The following is a 14,843-nucleotide window of genomic DNA, read 5'->3' on the forward strand; positions in this document are numbered from 1 at the left end:
TCTGGCACATTTTTACTCATCTTTAAAAAATATTTTAAGGTAATATCTTTATAATTACACACAACTATTTGTGTAATTTTAGACACAGTCATAAAAGAAATCTTATGTGCATGGTTTTTAAAACTATAGTCCTTTTTGAGCTCTGGTGGCAGGAGGAGTGGCAGCAGCCAGGAAGCCCAGCTTCTCGAAGGCTTTCCATACACCGAGGCCCGCAGGCACCTGACACTCCTTGCCACCAGGATGCCCAAGAGGAAGGTCAGTCCCACTGAAGGGGCTGCCAAGGAAAAGCCCAAGAGGAGATCAGTGCAGTTGTCAGCTAACCCTCCTGCAAAAGTGGAAGCTAAGCCAAAAAAAGCAGTAGCAAAGAATAAATCTCCAGAGCCCCCCCAAAAAATGCAAACAAAATGGAAAAGGGGAGCAAAGGGAAAACAGGCCAAAATGGCTAACCAAGAAACTAAAGAAGAGTTACCTGCAGAAAACGGGGAAACAAAAACTGAGGAGAGTCCAGCCTCTGATGAAGCAGGAGAGAAAGAAGCCAAGTCTGATTACCATATATTATGTCTTATCAGTGGTCCCTGACTCCCTTCTTCTATAATCCAGGGGAATATTTTCATCAACTATTTTGTCAACGCAAGTTTTTTTGTAGTTCTAGAAACATTTTTAAGAAGGAGGGAATCCCATCTCATCCCATTTTTCAAGTGTAAATGCTTTGTTTTCAGAGGTGAAATCATTTGCTTGTTGTTTATTTTTTGGTACAACCAGAAGATAGTGTGGGGTATTGAATTATGGGAAGCTGTGACTGTCTAGAGTGTCAGTTTAACGTTCTGTAGATGGAGGGTTAGTTTTTATATCTTATGAAGCATATTAAATGGCAATACGAACTCCGTTCTGCACTTAATGTATTGAATATTTTAAATTACTTCTATTCGCATGTTGTTTTTGAGTAGAATTGTTTCCTAAAGAAAACCACTCCTTGATCATGGCTCTCCCCATCAGAATTGTGTGCACTCTATAACATCTTTGGTTCTGGTAGTCCTGTTTTCCTAATAACTTTGTTACTGTGCTGTGAAAGATTAAACATTTGAGTATGTAGTATACATGTTATTCAGTTGTGAACTGGTGGGACATATGTAACAGCTTATCAACATGAAGACTGGTACTTGATAGTCTCCTAAGGAAAATTTGCTTCCAAATTTTAAGCTGGAAAGTCACTGGAATAACTTTAAAAAAGGATTACAATACATGGCTTTTAAGATTTTTGTTACATATGTTAAGAATTGTGTACAAATTGAAATGTCTGTACTGATCCTCAACCAATAAAATCTCAATTATGAAAAGAGAAAAAACCACAGTCTTTTCTATTTTTGCTTACCTCCAACCTCGACCTATATCAGTACCCCATCCACAACCTATGTCAATAACCTGGTATTCATTATTCCATGCTTTTCCTCATACTTGTATAATCATATACAGACATATGCATACATATATGTATAGTATGTGTGTATATATACACACATATACAATACATGCACAAGTTTTTATTTGTCCTTTTTAGTTAAAATGAGATCATATACGTACTTTTCCAGTTCATGTTGTTCTCACTCAATAACACCCCCTGGAAATCAATCAGTATGGCACTAATTACTAATCATCAATGGTTGCCTAGTATTTCATAGTGTGGATGTGTCACGATCTACTCAGCTATTAACCTATTGATAGGTTGCTATGATTTTTAGGGTTTAAAAAAGCTGTAAGCAATTACGCAATACACATCTGCTACGGTTGAAATGTCTCCTCCAAAACTCATGTTGAACTTTAATTGCCAATGTAATGAAATTTGGAGGTGGAGGTGGGGACTTTAAGAAGTGATTAGGTCATGAGGGTGCCACCCTCATAAATTAATTAATGCCATTATTGTAGCAGTGAGTTAGTTACAGAGGAATGGGTTCCTGATAAAACGATGAGTTTGGCCTCATCTTACTCTGAGTTTTGCATGCACACTTCTACCTTTTGCCTTCCATCATGGGATTACCCTCACAAGATGCCAGTGCCATGCTCTTGGACTACCCAATCTCCAGAACCATGAGCCAAGTAAACTCCTGTTCTTTACAAATTACCCAGTCTGAGGTATTCTTATACAGCAGCAGAAAATGAACTAAGACATCTTTGTCCATGTAGGTTCTTAAATATTGGGACTTCCATTCTTATGGGATGATGTCCCAGAAGTAAGATTGCTAGGTCAAATGATGCACATCTTTTTTTTTTTTTTTTAATAAATGCCTCCAGACTGCTTTCCCTAAAGCCTGGAGCCTTCTCACTTCCTCGCCAATGTGTGGCCCTGCAGCCTGGCTGACTTGACTTATTCTGGGCAGAGATTCCTCTCCAAGAAGTTTAAAACTAAAAAGGAGACACACAGAAATTGAAAAGATTGGAGCTGAGTCATATTCATCTCAATCAATTCTGAAAACAAGCCCAATATCTTGAAAATACAGTCTTAGTTATTGCCCAAAGTTAGCCAGAGTTGAATTATGTTGCTTGCAACCAAAAGATACTAATAAACCCTAATCACGGACTGAGACCTCAGCCTGGTCACAAATCCAGCCCTGATCCCAACTATGAATTCAACTCTAATCCATAGACTTAGTCCTCACCCAAGTTGGAAACTGAGGGCCATTCCTGGCTCCAGACTTCACTGAACTTTGCCTGGCATCTCTCCAAGGGGTATTCCTGGCTGTCAGTGGATACACTTCAGTGGAAACAGTTCAGCCAAAAGCACCCATAGCCTGGGACCCAAAGTTAAGGCTTCTTTGCGGCAATCAATGCCGGTGACTTCTGGAGATGGGGAATTTCTTGTGAAGAAAAATTTGTAAAATCTAAGAGCTATTTTTGGGGCATGTGGGTTGCAGGAAATAAAAGATTAAAAGGGAACACGGTTCTGGGGTGAGGTTGAAGGTTTACTTAGTGGAGGCAGACAACAGGGTTATGAGGGAGCCAGGTGTCTGGAGCTGAATGGGGCTGGAGTGAATCCCCTGTTGGAGCCTACATGGGTCTCTATGAGAGAGAGATCCCATGCTCCCAGGACAAGCTCTGAGAAGTTGTCATCAAGAGGTCCAGGAAGCCTGTGCCCTAGAGTCCTCCTCCTTTGTCTTTCTCAACATTGGGGCACTGCCTCAACTAGCCCAATGGACCCCCATGTGGCCAGGCCCCTTTCCCCACTGTCCTGACTTCCCACAGTCCCCAAAGCCACCTGCCACCTCCTCCTTCTCTCCAATTTCCCTCCCTTCTTCTTTTTCCCTGATGTGGCTTCTCTCTGCCTGCCTCCTGCTGAATTTCAGGGATTAGGACAGTCTACCATAGGACACAGCTCCGTTCTCTCCTCCCCGGAGCCAGGAGGCTCTTGCCAAATCTGGTCCCAGCCTCACCCCAAAGATCTCTGGAAGGAATTAGACAGAGCTTGCTGGGTGTGGGGCTGGAGAGACAAGCCAAGAGTGTGGGGAGGGGACTAACATTTCCAAACACCTATTATATGCCAGGTAGGGAGTTGGAACTTAGCTCCCTTATTTAATTTCCACAGCAAGACCGATAGCAATTTTTATGGTCAGATAGGGAAGCTGAGGCCCAGGGATATTAAAAGGATTTGTCCAAGGCTACTCAGCCAGAGGTGGCAGAGCTGGGATTTGGACCCAGGACTGTTGAGTCCAAAGCCAGCTCCTTCCAGGAGCAAGGCAAGAGGAAGGTGGTGGCCTCAGTTCCTGCATAAAAGAGAGACCCTACCAGGCAGAGAGTTTCCTGGTGGAGCCTAGAGCAGCTTCCTGGCCCCTGCACCTGCTCTGTAGGGAGGGCTAGCCGGGTAAGAGCTGTGCTGTGCTAGAGGGGCAGAGAAGCAGGTTCGTCTCACCCTGACCCCTGCAGTCTCTGCTCAGGCAGTGCTGGCCTCCCTCCTCCCATAGGGTCTTCCTCTCCCCTCATTCCTCTGTGCTTCCATTAACAGGGAGAGAAGGGAGCCAGCGGGCAATGCTGCAAGTAGAGTAGGCAGAGTCAGAAGACCAGACACAGGCAAGAACTCTGGGCTGCCTCTGCCTCACTGTTCCCATCTCGGCAATGGGGTGTGGAAGAGTGTATAAGATGTTGGCTGAGTGGCACAGTGGCTCACACCTGTAATCCAAGCACTTTGGGAGGCCAAGGTGGGCAGATCATGAGGTCAAGAGCTCAAGGCCATCCTGGCCAACATGGTGAAACTCCATCTCTACAAAAAATACAAAGTTAAGCTGAGTGTGGTGGCATGCGCCTGTAGTCCCAGCTACTTGGGAGACTGAGGCAGGATAATTGCTTGAACCTGGGAGTCGGAGGTTACAGTGAACCGAGATTGCACCACTGCGCTCCAACCTGGTGACAGAGAAAGACTCCATCTCAAAAAAGAAAAAAAGACGATGGCTGAGACTGTATCAACTCCACCAGTGTGTGTGTGGTGAGGCCTGCCTAGGCAGGCAAGCACTATGACCATGTCAGTGAAGACAGCTTTGCCCACAGAACATGATTCAGGAGATAGCAAGGGCAGGAGCTAGGATAAGCCAGGAAGTCATGTCAGTAGCTGGCATGAGAGTTCTGTTAGGCCTTGCCTGGGGTCCAAGCCCTGCCTCTGGCTGCCCCATCATGACGGAAGGGTGGAGGATAAGCAAATGAGAATCTGTGGTTAATGGAAATGGGGACTTTTTGAAAAGAGGAACACTAGGGGAAGTGCAATATGGTAATAAAGGGCTGGAAACACTCTGCTGGTTGTCCTGAGAGGGAGAGAAAATGGCACCTGTAGGAAAAAGCTTACCTTTATGTCTCCACAGAGGCATGGGGTACTGTGTTGCTGCTTAAGTGGAACTCTAGTTAAAGGCCTGATACCCCTGCTGGCTGTGCAACCCAGAGCAAGGCTCCCCTCTCGGCCTCACTGTTTCCATCTGCACAGTGAGAATTTGGGCCTAAATGCTCTCCAAGAGCTCTGACAGCTCTCAAATTCCAGAATCTTCTCCAAACCTACTCTGAGTCAGACCCCGTTGAGCATGGCTATGCTTCGGGCACTGACAGTTGTTTTAATGTGCTGATCAGCAGTGGAAATCACAGTAGGATTATGAGGTGGGGGTAGTGTGCAATGGGGTCATCCTAGGATCCAATGTGAATGTGTCACCACGGCCTGGAGGCTTGAGTGGATTAATGCCCTGCCCACTTTCCAGCCTCCCCTCTCGTTTCCCCTGGCCTCCTTTCCTTGCCTGGGACATATCAGACTCCCTCTTGCTTTGGCACCTTCACATACGCTGTTCACTATACTTGGAATGCAGGTTTCCCACCTCTTTGTTAGTAATTCTCTTTCTTTCGACCTTAGCTGAAATGGTCCCTCTTCTAGGAAGTCTTCCTGGCCCCCTAGCCTAGGCCAGCTCCTACTGTGAAACACACTCACAGCCTCATGATCATGATCACAGTAGTAATTGCTCGTACCATACAAGCTTATTTGTATCTGTCTCCCCTCCTCAGTAACTATCAGCTCCCTGAGAGCAGGAGCCTCGTTTATCCCATTCACAGCTCTACCCCTGGTGGCCGGTAACCCAAGAAACTTTTAACTTACAAATATTTCTTGAAAACAAAATTCCTAGAACCTGCCATGTGCTGTAGACCTACTGGGTGCCAGGCACAGACATACAGCCTCTCATTTGGGTCGTTGGATCATGCTCTCCCCACTTATTTCTTAGGTGCAGAGATGCTGTGGCAGAGAGCTGATGGGTTTTGCCCTTCCAGATCTTTGTCCTGGACCAGTTGGCTGGGCTGCACAGAGCTGGGTCTGGCAAGCAGGTCTGCCTGTTTTGCGCCTCCTTTTTTGCTTGCCACCACTCTTCGGAGAAGAGCAGCAGCTGTGGCCGCTCCTCATGTTCCCATAGCAACCAGTGCTTACCTCCCGCTCACTCTGGTTCCTAATTGCCTGATTACACATCTTCTCCCCCGCCAGCTCGCCAGCTCGGGAGCTTCTTGAGAGCAGGGTCCATGGCAGGTTTTACTCACCATTGCGTGGCTCCAGGCTCGGTGAGTATTAGTTAAATGAACAAAAATGAATGCATGACCATCCATGCACATGGGTTTTTAAAAGCTTTCATCAAAAACAAGGCACCTGGCAGCCTGTAGTGGCTGGGGGAGGGGAAACTTGAGGACTCAATGCTCCTTGGCTCACCTCTGCTGAGTGGCGTGAGTGGCCAGCCCCCCTTCTCCTCTCTCCCCTGCTGTCTGGGGAAGCTCTTTAGAAAACAGGCAAGACAGCCTGCATGGTCATGGCTGCTGGCAGGAGGGGGATGCTGGAGGTGGTGTGACACCCTCCCCTAACAATCCCCCACCCCTGATCCACCATGCACAGGCACACTTGCACTCCCTCACCACCTCCTTCTGATGGAAGCCATCTCAAATGGCCACTTTTTACTTTTACCAGAATTACCAGAAACAACTGAGCAGACTATTCAATTCTAATGCTCTGTTCACAGTCTCACCAGTCAGCCCCTTTACTCTGTTCCCATTGCCACCATGTTAATCCCCCTCACCACCATCTTCCACCTGAGCTGCTCCAACAGCTGCCTCCCTGCCCCGCTTCTGTTCTTTTCTCTTCCTGCTCCTGCCCTCCCTCACCCCATCTTCCATGGCACAGATAGAAGGAGTGTCCCAAACAGAAATCATCCCACGTTATTCCCAGCCAGACTCATGAGGGAGGCAGGTGAATTTTTACTATTTTTGTGGCATGGCAGAGTCTGTGTAAGTCACCGAAGCCCCCAGAGGGGGAGCAGGCAGAGCTACTAGTCCATTAATTTAGTCTTTAAATGTTTGTTCCCTTAAATGTTTGGCTTTGGGCCAGGCATAAATTAGTGAGCCCAGAGCTCACAAGGATGGAACCAATACAAATTTCTAACCTAATGGAAGGAATAGGAAAAAAAAAATGAGACGTGATCAACACTTTGTAGAGGGTGCCATGGGAATGTACAGGGAGGTATGCTTGTGCAGAACCAGAAGTAGGAACATTTGAGCTGGGCTTTCTATCAGAAATTGTTGGTTGCAGGTAACAGAAATTGTTGGTTGCATCTCTGGTTAGCTTAGAAGAGAAGGGAATTTATGCGATTGGAGGGGTAAGCTGTAGGGAGGTTATAGAATCAAGGGAAAAGCTAGAGGACCAGGTACAGAAATTGACATAAGCAAAGGCACTTCCTGGGGAGGAGTTGGGAAGGAATAGGAAGCAGGAATGGTTTGATCAGGATGCTGCCAATAAAATGAATCAAGTTTGTTTCCTCTATTCTCATATTGGTTGTTCCAGATTCAAAGTCCAACGAGAGTGTCCAGTCGCCAAGCTTAGTCCCATGCTTGCCTCCTGGCTATACTGGGCTGGGGAGGGGAAGGCAACTTCCCTTTGGCTTCTCTGGAAAGAGGCATGCATGGATTTATTTTTTCACCAACCTTACTCCCAATCAGACAGAGAGAATTCACTAAGCAGGAGCCTAAAGGAAAGGGGAGGAATGAATGCTGGGAAGCCACAAACCAACAAATGTCCACCCTCTGCTTGATGGCAGCCACAGAAGAGGAGGAGGACATTCTAGCCAGAGAGAACCGAACGGGCTAAGAAAGAGCTGAAGCATGGGGCAGCAATGTGTGGCAAAAGTGTAAGAGGAGGAAGGCAAAGAGCCACAGATGAGATGGGAACAGGGAGAAGACAGATCACAGTGTGCCCTATGGAATGGGCCCTAAAGAGCCATCCTCTGGTGGTGACGGGTAACCACATTGGCATTTTATAAACTTCACTCTGGGGGTGTTAAGAATGGATCAGAGATGGCAAAATTGGAGATGGGGAGACCAGCAAGGAACTCTTGTAGGCAAGAGATGATGAGGCCTGAATTCCAACGTTGGTCATGAGCAGAGAGAAGACAATGGACAGAAGAGCTATTCAGGACCTAGAATCCTGAAGTTTGAGGGGGTGGAGGAGGGAGAGGAGTAAGAGATGACTATGTGCCAAGAGGGAGGAGCAAGTTTGGGAGAGTTTGTGCTTTCCCCATAGGCGTTGAGAAGCCCACAAAGAATGGGTGTTCTCTCAGCACTCATTCAATCAGTAGTTAATGTCAGCCTGGCCCCCCTAACATGTTCTGTATTGAAAAATGCGGGGAGAGAGAGTGGGAACCATTTTTTTTTGAGATAGAGTCTTGCTCTGTTGCCTAGGCTGGAGTGCAGTGGTTCAATCTTAGCTCACTGCGACCTCTGCCTCTTGGGTTCAAGTGACTCTTTTGCTTCATCCTACAGAATAGCTGAGATTACAGGTGTATGCCACCACGCCCAGCTAACTTTTCTATTTTTAGTAGAGACGGGGCATCACCATGTTGGCCATGCTGGCCAACTCCTGACCTCAAATCATCCACCTGCCTCAGCCTCCCAAAGTGCTGGGATTAGTCATGAGCCACTGCACCCAGCCAAGAATAAGAACCCTTAATGAGCCCTCTCATACTCTGCTGGAAGGAACATATACTGATGCAGTTACTGTGGAGAACAATCTGGAAGTATGTTTTACTGTTTTAAATATGCATACCTCATATGCATACCTCAGCACATTGATTTCCAGAAATTTGTCCTAAAGAAATAACAAGTGTGTACAGATAAACATGGGTACAAAGATGGCTCAACATTGTTTATAAGAGTAAAAAACTACAAACTACCTCAATATGCATCAACAGGGAAACTAGCTAAATAATAATAAGCCAGCAGGGACAGAAAAGAGAGAAGACACTGACCACATTCCTGGCCTCTGCAGCCTAACAGGCCTCAGTGGAAGAGAGGGGTAAATATTTCACTTTTAGTGAAGTTTGGGGTTTTATCTGTTCCACTAGACTAGACATTTTTATTCCTGGAGGTAATCGGAGGATTTTTTTTAATTATCAGAAAGTGTCTGAAAAATTTCTGGCTCTTCAGCAGATTTCATCCAAGAAGCAGGGGAGAAATAGGACACAGGGAGTGTTAAGGAAGAAACAGGAGGGAGAAAATACGTTTTCTGCTTGTGGATTTCAACCTTTTTACTAAAGTTACAGTAACAACCATTAGCTCTGGGGAATTCTGACTGAGGGAGGGAAGACTTTTACTTGATACTTTAACAATGGTTGCATTGTTTGGATGTTTCGCAATTTGACCAAATCACAGAAGTAAAAAAATAGTAAAAACAATAAAGAAGATACTTGCATTAGTGGAGAGGGTGGAGATGCTGACAAGCTACTTGAAGCCCTGGAGCTTCCAGAGCAGGGTTTCTCAACCTGAGCACTATTGACTTGTTGCAAAGGCTGTCCTGTGCATGCTGTGGGGTGAGGCAGACCGTTAGCAGTATCCCTAGCCTCTGCCCACCAGGTGTTAATAGCACACCCCCACCCTAAGTTCTGACAACCAAACTGTCTCCAGACATTGCCAAATGTCTCCTGGGGGAGCAAAATCACCCCCAGTTGAGACAACTGCTCTAGAGCGATTATTCAGAATATATGGGTGTCTTCTGAGCCTCTAGGCCTGGTGAACTCATTAATTCTATCTCCTAATGCCTCTCTGCCAGCACCTTTCCATGCATGGTTCCATTGGTCTGGGAGTCAGAAGATGTAACTTCCAATTTCAGTTCTGCCACTTACTAGCAATGTGATCTTGGGCCTTCCAGAGCCTCATTTCCTCATCCCTGGAATGGGATAATTAAAAATTACATGGCTCTAGGACAGACAACCAGATTCTCCCTTTCAACTGGATCTTTCCTTATGGCTCTTTAGGTGCCCAGGTTTCTCCCACTGAAACCAAAAAACCAACCCACCTTCCTGGACCTTACTTCCTTCTGCAGCTCCCTGCCCTGCCTCTCTCCTCTTCTTCACAGCCAGACTTCTTCAAAGAGTCATTTCACTCTTTGACGGCATTTCACCCTCGATGTGTCCTAAACTGATCTAATGATCTTCCTCCTCAAACCTACTGTCTTCTCCTGTCCCTTATCATAGAAAAGGGACCCTCTTACACCTAGTTACAGAAGCCACAGGCCTAGGAGTCATTTTCAACATCCCCCACTTTACCCACCCCATAGCCAGTCCTGCTCATTTTACTTCCTAAGTCACTTTGGCTTTCAAGATTATTTATTTCTAAATAGGAAATACATTGAAAAATCAAAATAAATACAAAACAAGATTTAGTAAGGAGTCTCACCCAACTCCATCACCTTTAGTACGTCCCCTAAAACACAAATAGATAAATCACCTTTATTTGGGGGGGTGGGTATCCTTCCAGGACATCTTTATGGAAAGGCAAACAATAGATATTACTCACTTTCTTCCAAAAAATACAATACTATACATTCTCTTCTGTACCTTGCACTTTTCACCTAACAATATATCTTGTCAATCTCTGGTCAGTACTTAGAAATCTTTTATTCTGTTTTTATAGATAGTATTCTACTGGGTGGACCTAACAATATTTATTTTACCTTTCCCTTATTTACAAATGCCAGTTATGGGTAATCTGCTATTCTAAGCAATCTCGAAATGTCTTTTCTTTTTTTTTTTTAATTTAATTTAATTTTTTTTTATTGCATTTTAGGTTTTGGGGTACATGTGCAGAGCATGCAATACAGTTGCATAGGTACACACATGGCAGTGTGTTTTGTTTGCTTTCTCCCCTTCACCCACATTTGGCATTTCTCCCCAGGCTATCCCTCCCCACCTCCCCCTCCCACTGGCCCTCCCCTTTTCCCCCCAATAGACCCCACTGTTTAGTACTCCCCTCTCTGTGTCCATGTGTTCTCATTTTTCATCACCCGCCTATGAGTGAGAATATGCGGTGTTTCATTTTCTGTTCTTGTGTCAGTTTGCTGAGAATGATGTTCTCCAGATTCATCCATGTCCCTACAAACGACACAAACTCATCATTTCTGATTGCTGCATAATATTCCATGGTGTATATGTGCCACATTTTCCCAATCCAGTCTATCATCAATGGGCATTTGGGTTGATTCCAGGTCTTTGCTATTGTAAACAGTGCTGCAATGAACATTCGTGTGCATGTGTCCTTATAGTAGAACGATTTATAGTCCTTTGGATATATACCCAGTAATGGGATTGCTGGGTCAAATGGAATTTCTATTTCTAAGGCCTTGAGGAATCGCCACACTGTCTTCCACAATGGTTGAACTAATTTACACTCCCACCAACAGTGTAGAAGTGTTCCTTTTTCTCCACATCCTCTCCAGCATCTGTTGTCTCCAGATTTTTAATGATTGCCATTCTAACTGGCGTGAGATGGTATCTCAATGTGGTTTTGATTTGCATCTCTCTGATGACCAGTGACGATGAGCATTTTTTCATATGATTGTTGGCCTCATATATGTCTTCTTTCGTAAAGTGTCTGTTCATATCCTTTGCCCAATTTTGAATGGGCTTGTTTGTTTTTTTCCTGTAAATCTGTTTGAGTTCTTTGTAAATTCTGGATATCAGCCCTTTGTCAGATGGGTAAACCGCAAAAATTTTTTCCCATTCTGTTGGTTGCCGATTCACTGTAGAGACTGTTTCTTTTGCTGTGCAGAAGCTGTGGAGTTTGATTAGGTCCCATTTGTCTATTTTGGCTTTTGTTGCCAATGCTTTTGGTGTTTTGTTCATGAAGTCCTTGCCTACTCCTATGTCCTGGATGGTTTTGGCTAGATTTGCTTCTAGGGTTTTTATGGTGCCAGGTCTTATGTTTAAGTCTTTAATCCATCTGGAGTTAATTTTGGTGTAAGGTGTCAGGAAGGGGTCCAGTTTCTGCTTTCTGCACATGGCTAGCCAGTTTTCCCAGCACCATTTGTTGAACAGGGAATCCTTTCCCCGTTGCTTGTTTTTGTCAGGTTTATCAAATATTGTATGGTTGTAGATATGTTGTGTTGCCTCTGATGCCTCTGTTCTGTTCCATTGGTCTATATCTCTGTTTTGGTACCAGTACCATGCTGTTTTGATGACTGTAGCCTTGTAGTATAGTTTGAAATCCGGTAGTGTGATGCCCCCTGCTGTGTTCTTTTTGCTTAGAATTGACTTGGCTATGTGGGCTCTCTTTTGGTTCCATATGAAGTTCATGGTGTTTTTTTCCAGTTCTGTGAAGAAAGTCAATGGTAGCTTGATGGGTATAGCATTGATTCTGTAAATTACTTTGGGCAGTATAGCCATTTTTACGATATTAATTCTTCCTAACCATGAACATGGAATGTTTCTCCATCTGTTTGTGTCCTCTCTGATTTCGTTGAGCAGTGGTTTGTAGTTCTCCTTGAAGAGGTCCCTTACGTTCCTTGTGAGTTGTATTCCAAGGTATTTTATTCTTTTTGTAGCAATGGTGAATGGCAGTTGGTTCTTGATTTGGCTCTCTTTAAGTCTGTTATTGGTGTAGAGGAAGACTTGTGATTTTTGCACATTGATTTTATATCCTGAGACTTTGCTGAAGTTGCTTATCAGTTTCAGGAGTTTTTGGGCTGAGGCAATGGGGTCTTCTAGGTATACTATCATGTCGTCTGCAAATAGAGACAATTTGGCTTCCTCCTTTCCTATCTGAATACCCTTTATTTCTTTTTCTTGCCTGATTGCTCTGGCTAGAACTTCCAGTACTACAGTGAATAGGAGTGGTGAAAGAGGGCATCCTTGTCTAGTGCCAGATTTCAAAGGGAATGCTTCCAGTTTTTGCCCATTAAGTATGATATTGGCTGTTGGTTTGTCATAAATAGGTTTTATTGCTTTGAGATACGTTCCATTGATACCGAGTTTATTGAGGGTTTTTAGCATAAAGGGCTGTTGAATTTTGTCAAATGCCTTCTCTGCATCAATTGAGATAATCATGTGGTTTTTGTTTTTGGTTCTGTTTATGTGGTGAATTACGTTTATAGACTTGCGTATGTTGAACCAGCCTTGCATCCCTGGGATGAATCCTACTTGATCATGATGAATAAGTTTTTTGATTTGCTGTTGCAATCGGCTTGCCAATATTTTATTGAAGATTTTTGCATCTATGTTCGTCATGGATATTGGCCTGAAGTTTTCTTTTCTTGTTGGGTCTCTGCCGGGTTTTGGTATCAGGATGATATTGGTCTCATAGAATGATTTGGGAAGGATTCCTTCTTTTTGGATTATTTGGAATAGTTTCAGAAGAAATGGTACCAGCTCCTCTTTGTGTGTCTGGTAGAATTCGGCTGTGAACCCGTCTGGACCTGGGCTTTTTTTGTGTGGTAGGCTCTTAATTGCTGCCTCGACTTCAGACCTTGTTATTGGTCTATTCGTAGTTTCAGCTTCCTCCTGGTTTAGGCTTGGGAGGACACAGGAGTCCAGGAATTTATCCATTTCTTCCAGGTTTACTAGTTTATGTGCATAGAGTTGTTTGTAATATTCTCTGATGATGGTTTGAATTTCTGTGGAATCTGTGGTGATTTCCCCTTTATCATTTTTTATTGCATCTATTTGGTTGTTCTCTCTTTTATTTTTAATCAATCTGGCTAGTGGTCTGTCTATTTTGTTGATCTTTTCAAAAAACCAGCTCTTGGATTTATTGATTTTTTCGAGGGTTTTTCGTGTCTCAATCTCCTTCAGTTCAGCTCTGATCTTAGTTATTTCTTGTCTTCTGCTGGGTTTTGAGTTTTTTTGATCTTGCTCCTCTAGCTCTTTCAATTTTGACGATAGGGTGTCCATTTTGGATCTCTCCATTCTTCTCATATGGGCACTTATTGCTATATATTTTCCTCTAGAGACTGCTTTAAATGTGTCCCAGAGATTCTGGCATGTTGTGTCTTCGTTCTCATTGGTTTCGAAGAACTTCTTTATTTCTGCCTTCATTTCGTTGTTTATCCAGTCAACATTCAAGAGCCAGTTGTTCAGTTTCCATGAAGCTGTGCGGTTCTGGGTCGGTTTCTGAATTCTGAGTTCAAACTTGATTGCACTATGGTCTGAGGGGCTGTTTGTTATGATTTCAGTTGTTTTGCATTTGCATTTGTCTTTTCAAGCCATCCTGTTTCAGTCTCCTTTGTCTCAACTCCAGTGCAGGCTACCACTATCATTTCCTGGATCCAGCTTCCTGAATACTCTGTTCAAATCATCTCTTGCTCTATCTTCACATAGTGGCTGGACTGGTATTTTCAGTATTTTCAAAACATGACTTTTATCATATCCTTGCCCTGCTTAATGACCTGCTGCAGCTTTCTCGTGGTTTCAGGGTAAAGATGAAACTCTTCCTTATGTGAAGCCTCGTTGAGTCTGGCCCTGCCTCACCCACCTCTCCCTGCTTCCCTGATCCCTCTAACCCTCTCCTCCACTCCACTCCCAGAGGCCACCTTTTAGTTCTTCGCATATGTTGTTCCTTCTGCATAAAACACTCCACTGTGCTCCACTCACCCAGTTCCTTTCTATGTGTCCTTCAGATCTCAGCTTCTGTCTCCACTCCTCAGGAAGCCTTCCCTGACCTCCCTGCTATGTCAAAGCCCCAAATTAAAGGTTCTCATTAGTGCCACATGCTTCTCCTGCATAACCCTAGTCCCGGTTGTAAGTTCACATTCATTTGGGGGGCACTTTGATAAATGTCTGGCTCCTATTCCCATGTGGACTGTGAGATCCACGAGGGCAGAGGCCTTACCTATCTTTGCTTACCGTAAAGGCCCTGCATCTAGAAAATTGTTGACCAAATGAATGAAAGGATGAGTCATATAGGGGCCCCAGCAGAGAACCTGACACATAGTAGGTGCTCAACAAATGTTACTTTCCTCTTTCTTGCATTCACGGTCTGTCCTTGCTCTGAGCCTGTGATGGGTTGCCTTCCATGTGCACTACTCAACA

General features: G+C 44.4%; 1 pseudogene; it reads left to right on the top strand.

The window, feature by feature from the left end:
- Positions 1 to 240: 240 nt before the first annotated feature.
- LOC108589758 (non-histone chromosomal protein HMG-14 pseudogene) lies at positions 241 to 680 on the top strand (annotated as a pseudogene).
- Positions 681 to 14,843: the final 14,163 nt, after the last annotated feature.

The sequence above is a fragment of the Callithrix jacchus genome, chromosome X (genome assembly GCF_049354715.1).
Source record: "Callithrix jacchus isolate 240 chromosome X, calJac240_pri, whole genome shotgun sequence".
Classification (NCBI taxonomy): Eukaryota; Metazoa; Chordata; class Mammalia; order Primates; family Cebidae; genus Callithrix; species Callithrix jacchus.